Here is a 20,946-nt window from a genome sequence, read left to right as displayed (position 1 = left end):
TTAGAATGAAATGCAGAGAGCAGTGCACCGCTCTTAATCAGGGTCAGTAATGAGCAGCCACAGGACACGCACACAGCTTTGTATCATCTGGTTTTGATGGAATTTTCTTGCTTTTACCACAGAAGTTCCTGTAAAAACCTAGTGACTTAATGATTGTGTGGGTTGTGGAATATGTCACAGCGGAAATGAAAGAAAAAGTGTCTGTTCAAGGGGAGAAAACATGTCGTCTTGAGTGATTTATTACTTCTCTAAATAGTATGATTCCACAACTAAAATCTACCAGCTTTTACCACATTCTTTAGCAGTATAAATTGGCATTTCCTAGGGACTTTTGCTTTGTAACACTAGCAAAGGTTTGGCATTTGGCTTACAAAATGCTGAGAATCGTGTACACTTAGCAAAGGTTAGGCATTTGGCTTGAAAAAACACGCCTAAAAAGTGTATGCTATAGGAGCAAGCAGCGCGCCCCCCCCCCCCCCCCCCCCCATCTTCCCCCACTCCAATCTCTTCATTGCCAGGGGTTAAGGCTGCAATGTGTTTTGCAGGTTAATGGGTTATTTCTGGTTCACAACTTTTTGAAGACGCTGGTAGACATTTCCAACAGGATGGAAGAATGGATAAACTTTCTTCAGCACTCAGGGAGTGTTATGTAAGTGCAAAAAGTGGGAACACAACAGTGGTACAAGTATGGATGGAAAAAGGGGAAAGCCAGCTTTATCGCATTATCCCCTGTTCCAGACTTTCCCACACTCTCTCTGTGAGTGCTCTTCAAGGTCCTTCTTTGAAGATTTGAATGGGTAGCTTCAAAGATTTCTTTCCCCCATGGGGAGTTCTGCTGTAAAAGACATTATTAGTATGAAAGACAATGCTAATGCAGTCAGCATGTCAGAACATGGGATGGAAAATATGGGGCCAAGCTAGTGATGTGTGATACCATCTGAATCTTTCATGAGAGGTAACGAAGTATTATGATACTTACAACAACTGCTCTTAGATTCAGATTTTCGGACAAGCAGTTATTTTTTGGGAGAAGGGGAAGGCGTGTCTAGCCCACTCTTCCGTTACAAACCTCTTCTGAGGCAACCTGATCTTGTTAAAGGGTCTGGATATGTCTGTAGAGAACCTCACCCCATTGCAAAGGCTTCAGAGCAGCAAGCAATTTGGTGTTTGGAGACCCCTCTCTTTCTCTATCCCCCTTTCTTCATCCCTCTACTTCTTACCCATCTCTCATTCACGCCTCTTCCTTCTCTGAAAGCAAAAGGCATTCCCAGCCCCACACACCAACAGCTCTTCTTTGCTCCAGGGATGGCAGTGAGTCTATTTCCAGTCCCGGGTGCTCCCTGATGCTCAGATTTATGGAAGATGAGCAAAGCCGCCTGCCTGGTGGCCAGCACAGGGCTTGAGCCTCAGATGTCAGGATAGCACTGGCACCTAATCATACTGGAGCAAAGCATATCTAGACTGTGGTACAGCTCTGGTGTCAGTATATTGCTAACCCTAGCTAGCCCCCCCCAAATGTGTATGCTGCTGCTCTGACATCATGGTTTTGCAGAAACCCATTGAATAGACCAGGGTAGTTTCCAGTTTCTTCTCGGGTGTTTTCTTCTGTATGTGGTGAGTCTGGCTGAGAATGACACAGTAGTCTTCCATGCACAGCAGGGTTTGAAACCTCAAGCTATCGCCAGCATAGCACAGACATCAATCACTTCAGTGATTCAGGAAAATATTTCCCTCACTTTCTCTTGGAAGCAAGAAAGAGGTAGCTTGGTGCCGTGTTCACCTTTGGGAGAGAATGGGTTTAGGAGGGCAGTGTGAGCTGGAAAAACTCTCAGATGTAACCCCCAGGGAGGGATGCGATGCTAGGGCTGGTAATGGGCTGGGGGTGGGAAGCTAGCTCTCCCCTCCTCCGTACACATGCGCGTTCTTACCAAGCTCATTTTGAAAGTTCAGAGGTGTCCTCTATCCAATACCTGCAGCTGCTGCTTTGGCAGAGCTGTTAGGCTGGCTTTGCCTTTGTTACGTTCAGTGATTTCAGCAAACTGCCAACATTTTATGAGGAATGCAAATGAAAAAAAAAAAAAAGGATGTGACAGTCCTTAACTCTTCCCAACTCAGCTAAATCTGGGCAGAAATTTCTAGGGCAGAGGGAAGGCATTGCTTTACTGAGACAGCTTCCCTCCTGTCAGATGCTTGCTGCAAACAGGGCTGAGAGAGGTACTCGAGGAAAAATCACAAGAATCCTTTTTCTATATAGCACAGTCTGTGAAGTTATAGATCACTCCTGACTCTCTTAATAATTGATTAATGAAAAGCTTTTTGTATTCTTCGTGAATATAAGTGATAGTTGAATATGAGAACAGTGAACAATACCTAAGGAGACAAGTTTTGTTTTCTTCACCATCGGCAGCGGCAGAGCACAGGCAGAAGCAGATATTTCCTCATTAGTGGAGCATTTAGGATTCTGAGGAGGGTGATGAAATAAGGCTATGAATATGTCACCATTATTGAAAGAAATCAATGTTAATACCTTGGCAATTTTGGTGCAAATGCTGCCACTTACAGTCTCTTGATCTCTTAAAGGGCTGTAAGGTGAAGCTCAGTGCTCAGCTCCCAGAAGGGGGTGGCTGCTCTGAGCAGGCATCTCTAACAGCAAGCTGTGACACTGGTGACCAGAGCTCAGGACGTAGCTGTTGAAGCTGCCCCAGGTCTATCGACTTCAATGTTAGACACATTTGCTTTTCAATAGCATGGAGTGGAGGGTGCAATTCCAAGTGTCGGATGTTTAGTAGCAATGACAGTTTATATATCTATATACACACATAAAGAGGCAAACCAGAGTGCATAGCCCAATCTTCCCAAGCTCTAATGGTCAACTCTGAGCACTGTAAGAAATCAGCTTTGGGATCTCTTGCCTGTATCGTGCCACTCTAACGCTCTGATTCTCATTTTCTACATTAGGCAGTGCTTTCCTTTCTCCTACCAGACTTTATTCATATTTTGTAGTTGTAAGTGAATACCTTTAACTTAATGAATCTCTTCTTTTCTTCCTACCTGCTCTGTCTCCCCAGTGCTGCATAGACTGCATTCTCATACACTGCACTGCTTCTTCCTTCTTTTCCTCTTTGCTGTATACACTTTGTCTTTTATAAATGATAAGTGTTAATAAAAGGTTTGAAACAGAAACCAGCTTGACATGGAAGCTCAAATGCAAACCCTCCCCTCACCACCTGGCAATAGCAAGGGGCTTCAAATACTTTAATTTAAATCTGTGCTCTGTGGATTTGATTCCACATCCTACCCTAACCTGAAAAGGCTTATTTTCCAGAACAGATGGGAACAGAGTTGACAGATCCTCATAAAATTGACTTGTGAGAGACGATGTTATCTCATCGTGTTCGAGGCAAAACTAAGCCAAAATTACAAAAGCTTCGTTGAGCTAGTCGTGCTGCATCTGCCTTGCCAGAGTTGTTCCAGTTCGAGGTGAATGTGGGAACTGTGAGCTTTGTCTGGAGGAACAGTCTGAGGCCTTGACAAAATTATTGCAGATTTTTTTCTGGTTTTCTTCCACTTTTCATGTCCAAACCAGGGTGATTTTTGCGTGGTATTGGATTTCATTGCAAAGAACGGCTCAGTTCACTTGTAGCTTTCCAGCTGTCCTGCGCAGCCCTGATATAAGACTTCAGGAGGCTTTGGTGACTTTTATTTACCCTCTATTTTCCTATAAATTGGAATATGCAAGCTAGCTTTTCTGTGAGCTGAAATGGTTAGTTGGTATTAAATTCAGAGGCTTGGTTTGCCCAGTGGAGTGCTGCCACCTAGTCGCAGCCGGCCTGGCTGCACCCAGAGGAAGGAGCCCGGCACAGGAGGAACCCGTTACCTCCCTGGATCTCGAGTACACGTTCAAGTCTTCTGTGCTTTGAGGTTCTGGATGCAGCAAAGAACTAAAATACCATAGGATTGGGACTCAGCCCCGGTAATCATCTAAATTAATAAATGATATTGCGTTTCCTGAAGAGTTCCGTCAGCCGGGAAACACCAAAGTCTCCTGTCCAAAGCTTGGAAAGGTCATCTCCATAAGAAGTTTTGGGAGCAGTTCATTCTAAAACACTTCAGCCCATCTCCTAATGTTTATAGGATGGAGACAAAATAGCAGGATCCTGGATCTCAAATTCTGGGGCAATTGAAACAGAGACTTAGAGCCAGCTTATATTCTGCGTGTCTCGGAGATGCACAGAAGACAAGCTCCAGGACGGATAGGAGGATGTAGCTGGTTTTGCATCTTCTGGGCCAACTGAGATATTCTGGGCCAATTGGAAAGCCAGAGTGGTCCCCAACATAAACTAAAGCAAGTAGCTACTCCAGCTTACTGTTGAGTTGTGGTGCAGTCCAGAAGGGCTGAGCAATATGGCATAAGCTCTCTCCTGCTCCCAAAATATCATGCAGCAAAGGCTGGGAGGATGGATCATATGAAGATGCACACCGTGGCTTTCCATTGCTCAAGCATGAGAATTCTTCTCTGAGAGGCCATGCCACTCCCCTTATGACTCCTCTATAGCACTCCAGTGACATAAGGGGACTATAGGAAGGGCCAGGTTTGGCTGTGTTACTCAGGGTTCAGCTGCTGCCTCGTCACTTCCTCTGGTAACTCAACTCAGAACTTGGCTTCTTCTGGATCCCAGCTTCTCTCATCATCATGAGTCAAGGGGGCAGCCAAACACACTACTACACTATGCATGTGCCATGTGTCATCATGTGCATGTGTGTAGGCACATGTTCTACATTCTCATAAGCCTTTCCAAATGTTTATCTAGGATTAGGAGAATTTGAACAAATAGTCATAGTTGTCAGCAGTGAGCCACAGAAACGTAAGGCTCCCTAAGGCTTCCCAGACAATAGAGCATGAACAAGTGAAGTCTTGGTAAAAGCTTAGATCTTGCAGATGCCAGCAAGAAACACTGTCTGCTGAAGCCAGCTTCATAGCTGAAAATACTTGCTCCCAGAAGGAAAAAAAAAAAAAGGTCTGCTTGTGAGTATTCATGAAATAAGAATTCAAGAGCTCATGCTTCAATATGATAACCAAAACTTTGTGTGTCCCTCGCACCCACAAGTCAAAGGTGGTCTTGACTTTTGGTTCATTCTCTGCTATGGCAGGTGCAACGTGAACATGTGCAAAGTCCATTTGTATATGTCCATTGTCCATCTGCAGCTTTGGTTCTGATCTGTCTCTTCCAAAGACATAATGCCGTCAGGAGAGACAGGCATTCAACATCAGCTGCACCAATGCTTTAAAGCTACTTTAAATGGTGGTGATACTCAAAATGTGGTGAGACAGCATTTCAGTAACATATCTGAGCCTTACTTAGCATACAGAGAGTCCCACTGGATGAGAGGTTTCAAAATATGAACAAGATTTAGGTAAAGAGTTTCCACTAAGTGTGAATAGGATATAGGTGCCCAGTTCCTTTAGCTGCCTTCAAAAAAAATTGCAGCTATTCAATAAGGCTACTAACAGTTTAAAGTTAGGCATGCTTTTAAATTCTTTCCTATTTGATTTTCCAAGGGAAGCTTATGTATCTCATGTTTTTAAAATAAATCGCTTTAAAATTCAAGCTCACTTCACCAGGTACAATTTACCTGGATGCCTCGGAGGTTTGCAGTCCTCTACATCAGCCCTCCCAGGAGCGTGCTTGCTTCTGTGCTTCTCCCTTATTTAAATCAAGCCTGCATCTGCTCCTGTTGCTACTAGAAACCTTTGCACTGGGTCAAGTGTTAGTGATTCATAGATTAAATATCTTTCCTTTAGAAGATAATATATTCTTTTAATAAGTCATTTTAACCCCCTTTTACAATATCCCCTCTGTTGATGACCCTATAAAACAGGCTTGTAGCAACACTAGTATTTCTACTATAAATCAGTCCTCATGGAGGTTCATAACTCATCTTTAGTTTGTTTTATATGCAGGGTTCCAATCTGGGGGCACATTTGTTTTTATTCCACTTTCAAATTGTTTTGAATTATTTTAAGTTATAAAAATGGACAAAAATACAAATGTACAGTATATAGATATTTTCCTCTTTTATAATCAATCCAGACCTTTGAATGGAAATTATGTTTAAGGAAATTGATGTGTAATGTGATTTCAGTAATTTTCATATGCTGGAAATAAATATTTGTATTAAAACACATTTCTAAACCCTAATTCAGTAATTTTGCTACAATTTTATTACCTTCTCAAATGTGTGTTTGCATGAAAATGTTGTGGTGCTAGTGCCTACTCTTTACAGCCTTTTTTTTTTTTAACAAAAAAAGCCCTTCATCTAACATGCAAGGAAGACGCAGACTACATCACTGCTGTTTGGTAGGACTTTTCTGAAGTCTAAAAGCGGTTGGTATGAAACTCGTTCCATCCACCTATAGCCTAAGAAACTGGACTGCCTATGGTAGAATAAAATCTCCTGCTTAAGTCAACTGCAAGGAAGAACTTGTGAACCTAATATCCCAAACAACCCTTCTGGAGAGTTTTTTAATCCAAACTGCATTTCTCATTCTTCTGCTTTGCACCACTTCAGCAGACACTCTGCTGTTGGCACTGTGCAGTATTTTCAAACCCACAATGATTATGTGTAAATTGCTGCAAATTATAGCAAGAAATTAGCTGTAACTCCCATGGTATATTTTTATCCTTGTGTTTATTATGATTTTCTGATCCTCCAAAAAAGCATGCTGAGATGGCATTTCTGTGCTCCTAGGAGAAGGCTGTGAGCAGAAATAGCTAACTAATCTGTCTCCCCAGGTATTTATACTACATTCATCGCTGTGCTGTCTGAGCATGTAATACTATCCTCTCAATCTTTTTAAGTGAAATGACGTCCCATTAAGTAAGTGTGAAGGAAGCTGATACTACCATCACTAGTTATCCAAACCTGCTGCCATTCTTTAACCAAAGCAGAAAGAAATTTGCTTTTGAGCTCATTTTTTAATCATATAACTTTCCAGTGCTCTGTGCTTTGAATTACATTTGCCCATCACTTCAGTGCCATGGCTATGTATAGAGCCCCCGGTTCATCTAGGGAATTAAGCCTCTAAGCATGTTAGTAACGATCCTAACACCGGTGCCTGCTCAGGCCCTAAAATGCTCTGTCTTTCAGCAAGCTGAATTCTTTTAGACCCTTTCAAATAATCTCAATGCAAAGCATTTACTTATTTGTGCTGACTGTTATAGGCAATAAAGCAACACCTAAATGCCCCAGTTGGGAGTAGAGATTGTCTTGTGCTGGGTATTTCACCCATTAAAGCCAGGAGGAGTTTCCTGCCCCAGCTCACTGAGCGTGGGGAGAAGTGCTGAGCCGACACAAAGCCCACTGGCTTCACAAAACAGCGGGAGTGGGACCGTGATAGTCTTTCATTAGGCAACAGTGGGGATGATTGCATTTAATCTGTGAGGCATTTTAATGGCTATCAGTAGCAACAGCAAGCAAGCTCCATACCAGCAGTTCAGTGTATGTAATTTTGAGTTTGCACATTAAAACCCCAGAATACCCATTCATCCTCAGCAGACTTGCCTTTGTATCAATTTGGGACTAGATTCTTGGCATGCCAGGGAGTTATGCATCATAATGACTTAGTCACGGGCTTTCATAGTGTATTCTAGAGCCGAGAAACCTTTTTAAACCCAAATGCAGATGGAAGCTTGGACCCAGCAGTGAGTGCTTTGCTCATAAAGTCAGAGGAGCTCTGCACAGACTGACCCCCTGTGCCTCAGCAAAACTCTATTGATTTTGCTAACTTCATCTGTGCAGGGATGTGAATCTATCTACAGGGAGCTAAATGAAGCCTAAAGTTATTGATTTTCAAGAGAAAAGAACTTTAGTTAAAGATCTTTTATGTTTTCTTAATTATTCCTGATTTTGAAACATGACATCACAGCAGACTAATGATATTAAGGAGCAACAGTAAATAAAACAGCCAGTTTCACATGATTTAATGCAGCAAGACCAGAAAGAATGGGATTGACTGAGTTAGACAAGGTTTTTATTTGCTCTTTGTGCTGGATAACTCTTAATCACTCAATGAGAAACGCATTTCCAATGGCCAGTGCTCAAGCAACGTAAATAATAGCAGCATCCATGTTTCTCCTTTGCCCTTAATCTCCTTTTGGAGGCTTGACAATAAACAGCCGTTCCCAATCTATTTTGCAACTCAGAACCCAGATTCAAAAAGCCCCCATCAAACATAATTAGTTTGCTTTACATCCCTCCTTTATATTCCTGAGCTAATAAATGGCCACTGCAGTTCCAGAGGGAGTTCATTTTTCTGGCTGCCTACAGGGGATTGGGAGTTGTTGTCTCACTTGAGTACACCTCAATCGTTAGCTGGATGTATTGGCAGGGACCAGTGCTCTCTATAAAAGGTGGCAAGCCACAAAATCTAGAGTCATTATATTCGATATAAAACTTGGTGTTCCTATGGCCTGGCAGACCCCTTCAACTCTCTGAGTTTTGGTTTCCCCATCTGTTGGATGGACTTCTCCAGAAGATGTGCTGATTCAGCAAATATGACTTAATTTTCTACTTATACCACAGCTTTCCTACCTGACCTTGAGAAAACTACTGGTCTCTCTGTGACTCAGTTCACCACTTCTAAAATAGAGGAAATTAGAGAATTACATTCAGGTGTATGTCTTTTGCCTATATTTAGCAGCCTTCCCAAGGAGGCATGTTAAGGGGATTTTGTGTGTGTGTGCCTCAGCTGGTCTGGGTCATGCTGGGATGTCTTAGCTCAGGCTATTGATGACAAGTCTGTGGCCACAAGCCAAAAGGAGCTGAAGCAGGTAAGAGCTGACTCAAAGGCGCATCACTCCAGTCATTTGCCATCTGTGTGTGAGTCAGAGCCCTAATATTTGTTTTCTTCTATCCTTTGTTGGAAGTCAGCGGAGCTGTTTATTTGTACAGCAGCTAGCATGCTGGGACCGTGATCTCAGCCAGGCCTAGGTGCTAGTTTTATTACATAGTCTAATATAGCATGTTATAGAGTGAGGTGCTGGTTTTGGCATGTATGTATGTGTGCGTATACCTCTTGGATCCTATTTTTCTCCCACATGACACTGTAGCTAGCAGATAAATCTGCCTTAGAGATGCCAAAGGTGTAGAAATCATAATTCTTTGGATGTATGTTTTGACTAAGTCACCAAAGATTGAGTGCTTGTGAGGCAATCTGAAAGACAGTTTTATCAAGTTCATCTTTTCAAATCACTTTTCTTCCACAGTAAGGCTTGCTAGCTGTAAAATTATTCTATTAAACTGTGTTACCATACTCTGAGGCAATTTGTTTTCTTGTGCATTGATCTTTGATCCAAGGTACTTGCTCCTGAAAACATTTTTCCTTTTTAACCACTTAGAAGCTAATTTTGTATAATCTGGAAATTGGTGTAGAACAACATTTGTAGTCTCTCCTTTGTTATTTGCTAATTGCTTTTTCTGGATAGTCAATTTGTGAGTGGATTCTTATTCAGGGTATCAGAGATTCAGAGTAAAAATCTCATTTAAAAATAAAGAAATACTTTTGTCAGTATGTAATGTTTTGCAAATGGAAAATTGAAAATAATTGTAATAGCAATAAACTACACTTATAGTTAATTAACTTGTAATCTAATAAAAACTGATCTCACTTAGAAGGTTAAAAGCACAACACACTCGCGTGATGTAGTGAGGTTTTCTGTTCGTGGTGTCCAGCTGGATACCCAACAAAGAAAATAACTGCGGTTTTATTGTATTAATTCCTTGCCAAACAATGCTTTCTACATTAACCATGGCCTCTTGTGAAATCAGGAAGCGCTTTAGGTGCATTGGGGATGTCTAGCTATTGTGTCTCTTTGAGACATTAATGTTTTCGTCCTGAAACGTCCATGCAATCCAATCCTCTTTCTTCCTTTCTGTGGATTTAAAGCGCTGTCCTGCAGCCTCACATGCACATGTGTAAGTTTTACTGATGGTGCATCCTTCTGTTTGGAGGGAGGTAGCATGCAGCTGCAGGATGCAGCCTGTAAAGCTTCCATCTCAATTCCAAAGAGCTATGAACACCTCTGTAATCTTCTGAGGAAGCAGGGCTGGGTAACAAAGTGTGATCCAGAAGCTCATGCTCTGGAATAGGGTTCAGTTTTAGCAAACGTATTCCCTGATTCCTGGTGATACTAACAAGATGGGAGTGCTGAGACAAACATTTACAACCCCAATAATACACTGAAAGTGGTGTTCTGCTGTGAAAAACAACTCACTAAAAATGTCACTTCCAAGCTGCAGGATTATTGGCTCTCACTGAGTCCAGACCAAATGTGCTCAGTTTACAAGCAAAAATACAGTATTTATTTCTTAGCTGCCAGCCATAAAAAGGGGTTATGCTCTAGGTTGGTTGCCCTATACCCTGTGTAGTCATTTCCCCAGGTAGGTGTTGCAGTCATGGCTTGGTAGTGTTTTACCTCTGCTTTATATTTACACTAGTCAGGCTGCAACTGGATGTAAATAAGGTCGAAATAGGTTCCTTCCTTCTGATAAATGTATGGCTATTTGAATCAGATCATTGTCAGTCCTCTTTGATAACACAAACCATAGAATTTCAATTAGTATCTTCTTGTGTGTAGCTCATAATTCCCAGCTAAGACAGGCTCTGCTAGCTAGACAAATTCCCCACAGCTTTATCATTTCATTCCTTTTAATGGTTTTGCAGAGATCTAACAATCCAGAACGGGCGCTCTGATTCACACATGCTGATGACTTGCCTTGCCAGCAACTGCTGTGGTTCCTTGTCCCAGAAGTCATTCCCTCCCACCTTTCCCCCCTCTCACCCTTCTTTTCCCCCTTTCCCCCCTCCTGCAAAGACAGCTCGACTATTCATCAAGCAGAATCTGAACTGCTGCAACCTGGAGCTCAGCAAATCAAGGTGGACAAACACCGATTTCAATTGTCCTGAATACCCTGGGTCTCAGTTTGGAGCAGTGCAGTAGCTGTGATGTGAGAGCTGAGCCATCCTTACGGCGGAGGCAAATCTCTCTTGCCGCCTTACTGTAAATCAATCCCACTTGTCCATCAGAGCCTTCAATAGATGATTCTTGCATATGACTCTGGAGCTATCTGAATGGTGGTGCAATAATGTTGTAAACCATCCTTCCACCCTGAGGTACCAGTTTGATATTCAGTGAAAGTTTGTTCTGTACACTAGTATGTTTTGCAGCAGGCTCAGTGGTTAAACAACCAAAATGATAGGTAAGTTCACCATTAAAGCTGAATACCTTCACTGGTGGTGTCTTTGCCCATGTTCCTGTATGTCCCCGTACTTATTTGAGTTAGGCTATGGTGACAAGATATTCTGTCATCTTTAACACTACACAAACTAATGTTGATGTCTCTAGTCCTCACCCTCCCTTTATTAAGGTTTTGGATTTTGGTACCTTCTGACATATTTAAATTAGGAAGAATGCTGAGTCAGCACAGGCGATCCCTTGTTATCATGGGTAAATGATTGCATCAGTCAGTGTTGATTCCTAAGGAATTTGTAGAAATGTATTTCCAGAGAGCAGATGAGTTATCAGCGTACAAAGGACTGATCGATAGCAATTGGTTTCAGCTATTACAGTGCTTTTAATTTGGCACATTGTCCTTTTGTCATGCAATATCACAGGGTTTGTTCTGGCTTGAGGAACCTGAAGAAAGGGAATATTGACTTTTGAGTGATTAAAATCTAGGAAGCCTTCAGTTTGTTTATAGCATCTCCGTATAGACAGAACAAACTATTGAAGTTAAAAAGATTATTAAGGCAACACTATGCAGGGAAATTTTAGTGCAGAGATTTAGCCGTGTATGTCTGGTCATATTAATGGGAATCCTACTGCTAAATCCCTGTGCTCCCTGCTAAATAATTTGCCTAATGATTTTGGTTAAGCACAGAAAACAAGCACCATCTGAAACTGTTTGACATACTATGCTTGATGCATGGGAGCCAGAGAGAAAATACAGCACTGCAATGTGAATACCTTGGTTCCCAGTACTGTAAGTGAGGGGAGGAGACTGGTGTTAAGATAAACATGTCCTGGGACAGCAGTGCTCACTGTAACGGATCCAAAGCCTGTACTGTGAATGCAGCTTTCATCCTGCTGCTGGGAATGCACTTTTCTTACTCTAGGTCTCAAGAGTCCTGTCGGGCAACTCTTGACTGAGCTGGGCTCCTGGCTTCAAAAATGACACTCAACTGTAGGGTCTAGGTAATCTTTAATCTGCAAAGAATTTGGTGTTGGATCCAATTTGGACACAAACCACTACTTCTATAGTGAATTTTCCCCATATCTTCCCTGTAAGCAAGATTTCAGCTTTGGTGTATGCTGTTTTGGTACTTCCCATCTGCCTTTGGCAATAAGTTTTAAAGGGAAGGTCTGATCAGTTGTCTTCACTTGTAGTACAGTTCCATTCATATAATGATAGGTTATACAGGCAACATGATATGGACAGTCTGTCAGGAACTATCTGCTATTTCAGATAATAACTAAGTCCTTTCATAATTATATATAGCAACACAGAGAATAAAAAAATGACATAATAGAAGAATTTCTCACCTTCCCCATATTCAACTCTGATCTTCCTATCCTTCAAGTATACGTGGCAGGGCCAGCCCCAAAGTAGAAGTTAGAGCAGACTGGGAATGCACTAATGATGCATCTCTCAAGTCCAGTAGAATGCTACGTATCTTCCTACCACATTTAGGAAAGATTCGCTGTCTGTTAAGTAGTGTGGTATTATCTGCATTACAACTCAGACATCAGCAAAGTGCCTACACATCCCTGGCTGAAGGCTGCCTGTCATGCACCTTCCTACGCATATCATGTGTTTGGGCTGTAGTGAGTAAAGCTGTGTGTGCTCAAGTTCTAAGCCAAAGGGAGCTGGGCTTCACAAGTCACTGGACTGCTTAGGAAATATTTTAGAGAAACTCGTGAGCTGTTAGAAATGAAGTTTTCGCTGCTTGAGTCGCAATCTTGTCCCTGAGCTCAGGTGGAAATAGCGTGCCAAGTGTGATGATGGGGAACCTAATGCTGGTGGAAGTGCCATCACTCACAAGTGATGAAACAACCCAAAAATACTTCGGGGCGTATTTTTACAGGCAGCAGCATATCAGCTCTTATGTACTCATCAAATTCCAAATCAAGTAATTAGCTTGCAATTTCAAATGGCAATATTATTGTTTGCTTCATTACCTGCTGCACTCACGTAACGCTGTTTGTGCAGGTTGGTCACTGTTTCTCCAGCTTAGCAGCAGTTACGTTTTAGCAGTGAGCAAAAAGACCCATTATCAGCCTCCACAGCACCTTGGTTCTCTTCAGGATGAATGGTGCAATATAAATGTAGAGGATTATTTAAAAACCCATTGCAAACACTTCTAGCATATTAGCCATAATAAACTGACTGTTTTATTTGGCAATAATCCAATTCCTTCATCAAGATACAGTACCTGGTGCATGTACTCACAGACCAACCGACTGGCTCATAAAATAGCAGGATGGCACAATTATCAGGAAAAACAATGATGTGTTTTTATGTTGCTGTAAGTTATGGATGTGTAATAAAAAGGGGACATGAAGTTCTTGAGCCAGTAAGCATAAAGGTGAGGGGTTTATGGCAGCTATAAGTTTTGAAGTGTGTGTTTAATACTGGATGATCTTTAGCTGCCCAGCCTGATTTTTGTGTTCCAGACTAATGACAATAAATGTGAACTAGATAATTTAGGAATTGGGAAGTGCAGCAAGGCAGTGTTTTCTTTGAGACCACTGAGCAAAGAAGACGATGCAAAATGTTTCTAATCAAAAGTAAAAATGTAAGGGTCTCCGTAAGAGCACAAATGAGGCACTGGCCTGAAATCACTCCACATGTAGTTTATTTGAAATCTGTGGGGTTATCAAGAGAAAAGTTCACTTCTTATATTTAAACAACATAGCCACAATAATACAATTATAACAGATGTAGTTTCTATGAGATTTAGTTTCTAATCTAGTGCTTATTAACAGATCTGCAGCCATTTTACAAAGGATGCCTCCAAGGGGGAATGGAGGCATGGCACAGTGCCGCATTGACAAAAGCAGATATATCATATTAATTGGCACCTCTAAGTAATATATATATTGATGTTGATAATACTCATCAGTATTAACCAAATAATTTCTTGAACAAATGCAGTCCAGGGATCTATGCAACTAATTGAATTTTAAAACTTTATTTTTCAATCAAACATTTGGTTAAGCATGAAAAAAAACTCCCTGGAAGGGTTTACTGAATAGCACTCTCGTGCTGTCGGTGATTGCTGATGAGTTTGGGTGTTGGTACTCTGTGTGCGCTCAAGGCTGGCAGAACTTCTACAAACAGGGGGTTTATACTGGGCTCCAAACTCAGCTCAGTTCGGGAGCAGAGCATCTTAGACTTAAGTAAACGGATTTTTATAAACATCTCCATAAAGATATTGTGAATTCTTTACGCTCTCTGTTGCTGGTTCAGAGTTAAGCATGGAAGAGGGGCTAAGTGGTCCACCGTTACCTTGCCAGCTACATGGGATGAGTCCGTGGGCTTGCCAACTCAGCAAATCTCAACTCCCAAACCTTCCTCGGTTCCTGATCATTTGTTCCCAAAGGAAAGCCTGGAGAGAAGCAGATCAGTAACTGATCCCAATATCTACATACGGCTCAACTAATTAAGAGATGCATTAGGCATAGACCTAATTAGCTAAGCCTTAGAGCACCTCTGTCCTGCGGATGCTTCTTATCTTTTCTGTTTCTACAGTGGGGCTCAGTCATTCACCTTCTGTGAACTATGGAGTTTCTTCCTTCACAAATACTGTCACCAGGGAAGAAAGTGTTACTCAACATGAGTAAATGTGACAGCAGCTGGGTCTATAGTTAAGTCTAATCTGCTCTGAAGTGAGAACTGAAGTAGGCCTAACCCTGCTGGATGAGTCAGTGGCAGAATCAGGGCAAGAACAAGAATCCCTTATTACCAGCTCTGTGATATAAACACATGCCTTCCCTCACTGTCTTCCCAACTGTTCATTAACACAGCGGTAGCAGTTAAATTCAGTTTATTTTTTTTTCTCAGGATCAACTTTCACCTATTTTCGAGTTAGGCAGGAATTCTTCCTCCCCTCGCCTTGCTCTTCATCAGCTTTCTCTGTTCCCATAGAACACCAGGAGTGTCAGACTCCTCATGTTTGCCAGCATGAAACAAAAATTGCTAGCAAATACAAAATGCTTCATATTTGCTTGGTTGCCCCATACCTGTCACCTGGGTACAGCTCTTACAGTTGCATTTCATTCTTTGTGGGACACTGCGGCCCCATATGAACATTTCAAAGCTGTGAGTCAGGCCTCCAAGAAAAGTCATGCATGACTTAAAATCACAAGGATGATCAAAACCAATAAAATGCATATTTTCATTTGCCTTTGGGTTTTCTAAGGTTGTGAGGCACACCCATTGCAGGTCTTCAAGCTCCTCTTTGCAACCATTAAGGCTAGAAATTCAGGGCATTCATTTTTCATGAGCTACACATAATTTCTTGTTTTCAGAAAAACAGGGAATATTGTAAGACCTAATGGCCGGAATTGGCACACTGCTGCTGTCACTGAATGTACTTACTGAAACTAAATGCGTGATTTTTTTTTCCTTTTCCATCTAGAATGAGGGGTTTGCTTTTCACATTGGCACAATGACTTAGTGTTTGGATATGTCAAACTACTTGAGAAAGTATAGATTGCTTTTGCTGAGACTTTTTAAAAATTGTATCAATGGGTTGGTGTTGGATGCAAGTCACAGTAGGGTGGACTGTCCCCTGAGACTGCACTTTCAGCCTATGGCTGACTGTGCCACCGATTTGGCTTGGGCTTGGCATATGCATTTCATCTCTTCACCTTCGCACAGCTTGGTACAGTTAGACTGAATATCATTCTGATTTTTTTCTTCTTCTAAGCCTTCTCTCCTTTTTTTTCTTTTCTCAACGTAAATTTTGAGCGTTACAGCAAGATGCTCAAATGGCTGGACTTGGCATACCCCATCATCCCGACCTTCAGACTAAACACCGAGCTGGCAGCCGTGTCCCTCGGATAAATGGGATTCTGCAAAATGACAGTGCAGCTTGTCTGGGCAGGGGACAGGCCCTGTCCCAGAGTAAGTAATGAATTCCCTCAGGGGCTCATGGCTGTCACAAACATCACCACCTTCTGCTTCCTGTGCTAGATGCAATTCCTAGAGCTTATGTTCTTGGATACAAAGAGAGCGCTAATAGTACCTGCCAAGACATGCAGTCCTTCCCTTGAAAAAAAGGATGAGAAAACAAACTACATATGATAGATGTTAGTCACGTTGCTTATTGCACTGTTGGCACAATCTCCACCTGGGGCTCCTATACTCACATCCAGGATTTGGGGATGAGTCAGACATACTGCATATGTACTTAGGGATGATCTGAGCATACACAGAACATAATGGGAATTTCATGATGTCCCAACTTGCTTTTGCTTACCTTCGTGCAACAAGATGTCTCTAAATCCTAGACAGAGTCCTTTTTTCTCTGAGACAAGGTTGCTGGATGGAAAAACATAGCATGCCTACAGGGAGCTGCGTGTACAGGAACATCAGTTAGTTTGCTAGAATTGAGTAGACTAATGATGCTAGATCTTACAATGTTACTGCTGGCCATGTGGCCTGGGTGGTGATTTTCTGAAATCTCTCAATTCTGGAGTCATGTTATCACTCAAGAATATCTATTAAACTTTCAGCCTCCATGTCTGTAAAGTAAAGCTGGTTTCATGTGATTCCCCAGCATATCAAAAAGTGAGGACACATAAGAACACACTGAACCTGTATTTTGAAAACCAAAAGTCTGTAAGCCAATCATGTGGCTTTGGGGAGCCTGAAAATTTATTTCTGAGCAGCTTGTGTCTGCAACTTTCTAATTTTCCTTTAATAGCTATGTCTGTGCTTGTGCGTTTTGGCTTCCTACACCTTCTGTAATAAAACCATCAATGTTCTTTTGTATATATTAAACTTTGTTTTATTTTTTCCTTCTAGTTCCTGAGTCACTAACAGGAGAGATAATGTTATATGCAAGGCAATTATTCAGGCATTACAAGATTAAAACATGGAATATATTTCCCTGGGAAATAAAGTTTTCAGACAGTCTTGTCCACATATGGAAAAGGGATGAAAGCTTAAACACTGCCTGTTCTGGTTCCCTGCTTCTAGCAAAAGAAAGGGTATTTTTTTTTTCTTTTCAAGAAAGCAGAAAGATTGTTAAAAACAAGGATGCAAAACTGGAAGGACAAAAAAGACACGGAGCTGATGTAACATGTTGAAGGGAGAATGTTTGTTAGCCCTCGGTGGTAGTGTCTCACTTCCACGAGGCTGTTTTACTGCAGGCAAAACACAACATAGCAATGAATAAAATATTAAATGCTGCTGAGACTTTTATAAGGACATTTTTATAGTTCTACCAGGTGCAGTGGCATTCTTTTAATTACCTGGACATGACAGAGAGTGCTGCAAAGCTGAAGTGTTGATTCTCTGGTATACATAAGGCAGTAAAGGTAACAGCCAGGGAAGGGAACTCAACTGCAGGTGGAAGATTCTTGTCTGTGCACAGAAATGGTCAGTGTTGTTTGTTTTGATCTGTCCATAGTTATTACACTGCTAACAGATCGAAATCATTTTAAAGGGTTTAAAACCCACTCAAAAAATGTCACTTGATTTAGCCATCAGATGAATTCAAAGTACTGGTGACTTCCCTAATGCTGGCGCTCGCCAGTGTTTCCCATTGTGTCTTATTCAAGTTAATATACGTAATGCTGTAAGGAGTAACATGCCCAGCCATCTGCTAATGCTCACCTCTGTTGTCTTCCATCTTTTGTCACTATGTACTTAGACTCTTCACCACCAAGGACCCCTATGCTGGTGCAGCCCCTGCACATCTGATAACTACTCTGCTTTGCTGAACAAGCAAAGCTTGTGCAGGATTGTTCTTTGTCACCCCATCGTTCACAGGACCTGACCCATTAGAAATTTTACTCAAACATTTCCCAAGACCTTACCAGGAACTCATTCCTCAGGAGAAGAATCAGTCCTGACTCCACTGAAATATTTCCTACAAGTGGTGCCAATCAGAAATCAAACAACATTTTTTTACAATTAATCAATTTGTCCACTGAGTATTAAGAGCGTAAATACTTGCCCCTACGCTAAACCTGCTCCCTGTAAGCTGGTTAGGGAAGTGCTTTGTTACCAACAGACTGAGCCTGAGAATGCCTGAGCATCTGCCATGCCCTCAGCTCCCACTGACTCCAAGGACAACTGAACTCATCCCATTTTTATCTGCCTTTTGCAGGTCCTCTCCCTTCTTCAGGACCTGATATAATCCTATCAGCAACTCGTAACATGAGGTATTATAAGGTAGGGAAGTATTATCTAACACCATGGCAGAGAGAAATTATGCATCTTGCCCAAGATCATGCAGAAAAATCTGTTGTAGCACTGGAGAAAAAAATCCTGGAGAAGTAACTTTTTTGTGTTAGATGTGAACTAATACATAGGTCTTTAATGTTTATGATTTTCCCTGTTTTACTTATTGCTTTACTTTCTCTGATTTACTCAAGACTTAATATTGATTTTTGAACTACACTGGGATGTTTTGTTAGTAGATAACCTTCTGTTTTATGGTTTGTGTTTCTCCCAATTCCTCTCCTCCAAGAGCAAGGGCTCTGGCAGACCAGCTCCAGCACATTTAGCAGTAGTGTTGTAAATGATCAGTGCTTCTCCCAGTATTTTCTGCTGGATGTTATTGACACTAGCATAAAAGTAGCACAAAAGGTTGTGTGTCTATACCACAGTTCATAACAGAGCATTTTAGCACCAATGCATCTCCACCACTGCTTTAAGCTGTGAGCTGGGCCAGCTGAATTATAAACTAGGTTACCATCCCTTTCTCCCATTCCCACCACGAAGGTGGAAACTTCTCACGGAGAAGAAAGACGCAGACAGAGAGGGATGATGAAACCTTATCCTTCTGTGGCTAAGCCCACTGGTGCTCATCTGCCAGAGCCGGGACTCAAGGCTGTGATCACTGCTGTGTAGGTAGACACTCTGGGCAAGGTCTTCATGAGCTGGCTTCATTACCAGTGGTATTCTAGTTGTTAAAGCCAGAGTTTGGCACAGGCTAGTGACTCTAACTCAATAAATACTATTGGGATTGGTTTTGCAGTCCACGTGGCTCAGCAATGGCTACACTGGTAGCAGTGCCTGAGCTTCGTTTTAAGGTGGTTTGAGTACATCTGTATTACGTAACAGCCACATCAATGCCTGTCATGTAGACATAACTTAATGTTGACATATTCAACTATATAATTAGGTATGTCAGCAAATTAACAGCACTATATTAAGCACTGTTCTTTGCGAGAGCTAGTGAGCTTGGTGTGGGGTGTGTAAATATTATTTTGTATCAGTAAGGACAAGAAATTGGGTAAAATGAATATTCCCAAGCAGATTCTAGAGAATGCTACATAAAAGAGCAAAGCACAGTGTAAAGTAGATTTTTATACAGCAGCATTTATGAAGAACTTGAATCACTTACACACCCCAACTTTCTCATGGCTGAATTGCATAGGAACCCACCATATCTTCACACATGGGACACTATATTCTAGGAGGTGTGACTTTCAGAAATACCAGGGTTTTGCTAAGCAAAAAAAAAAAAAAAAAAATAAAATCAACTGCAGTCTGGAGCTCTGTACTGTGATGTGTTGCTCTCTTTCTGCAGAACTTGTTTATCATGGCAACTCTGATAATTAGCAATTTCCCAAAGGAGCGAAAATTTTGCAAGCCTGTAAGATGTCAGAATATTGTCAAATGGCCATTACTGTGAAAATGAAAGACTGTATCATGCATTCATTTTGAAGATTGAAGACTGAGGGGGCATACGTTTATTATCACAAACTCTAGAGATGTTTAAACAAAAGGGTAAAATCACTTCCCTCCAAGAGGGCTGATTGGGAGCAGAGAGATTGGAGAAAATACTTCTTTCTAATGTCGTGATTCTCCTCTTTCTTTTAGGAGAGGAGAAGTAGGAACGGAAGAAAGAAGCAGAGAGAAGCAAGCTGGGAGGGAAGTGTGATTTATTGCTCTGATGTCATAATCTCCCAGTTTATCAGCTATGTCATAATCCCACTACTCAGTAGTAAGTACTTCATAGGGCAGCAGAGAGGAATGTGAAGAGCAGAGAGGGAGAAAGATGACGAGGGGAAAGGATCACGGGGAAGAAAGGAGGAATCAGAGACCTCTGAAGTTCCAAGTCAACTGATGTGCATTAAGAAACATTAGCTAAGCCATTTACAGCAGGATCACAAATGTGCCTGTGAGTGTGATGTTAAGACAAAACCTCTCTTTAACCATAGACCTGTCAATGATCCAAATCCTCAACCTTGCTCTGTGTGTACTTCTGCTCAGGAAGGCCACCGGACATTTACTGTGTGTAACTCTGATAAGTTGCTAGTATGTGCTTTTAATATGTCCTGTACAGTGCACAAAACGTTATAGGACAGGGAATCAGGCACCAGACTTTCTTCAGATTAAATTAAATTAAACAGTATGTGAGCTGGACCAGATCTGGTTTTATAAAATGTAGCAGGGATAGGGTGGGAATGAGGGTGGACAGGCCTCTGCTGTTCCCTGATTCTCTATGTCATTGTGGGCCTCACATAGGCTACAGCTGCATAGGAGCTGCTCAGATGTGATGGTACCCAAGGGATTTCCATCTGTTACAGGAGAACAGGAACACGATACCTCTCTTTCTCTGGCCCTTCCTTCTCCCTATGCAGAGAGTGCAGGGAGCGTGGTCTGTAACCTATGCTCACTAGCAATTCCCTGGGAAACTGCCAG

At 41.7% G+C, this 20,946-nt stretch overlaps 1 long non-coding RNA gene across 1 annotated transcript; it reads left to right on the top strand.

The window, feature by feature from the left end:
• The first annotated feature begins 8,767 nt into the window (after positions 1-8,767).
• On the top strand, positions 8,768-20,618 carry LOC127020854 (uncharacterized). The gene is made up of 3 exons (XR_007767125.1): positions 8,768-8,831; positions 18,401-18,465; positions 20,122-20,618. It is a non-coding gene; the product is annotated as an uncharacterized LOC127020854 (long non-coding RNA).
• The last annotated feature ends 328 nt before the right edge of the window (positions 20,619-20,946 follow it).

The sequence above is a fragment of the Gymnogyps californianus genome, chromosome 11 (genome assembly GCF_018139145.2).
Source record: "Gymnogyps californianus isolate 813 chromosome 11, ASM1813914v2, whole genome shotgun sequence".
NCBI lineage: Eukaryota > Metazoa > Chordata > Aves > Accipitriformes > Cathartidae > Gymnogyps > Gymnogyps californianus.
Note: the sequence above shows the minus strand (reverse complement) of the source record. Positions and strands in the feature narration are given on the sequence as shown.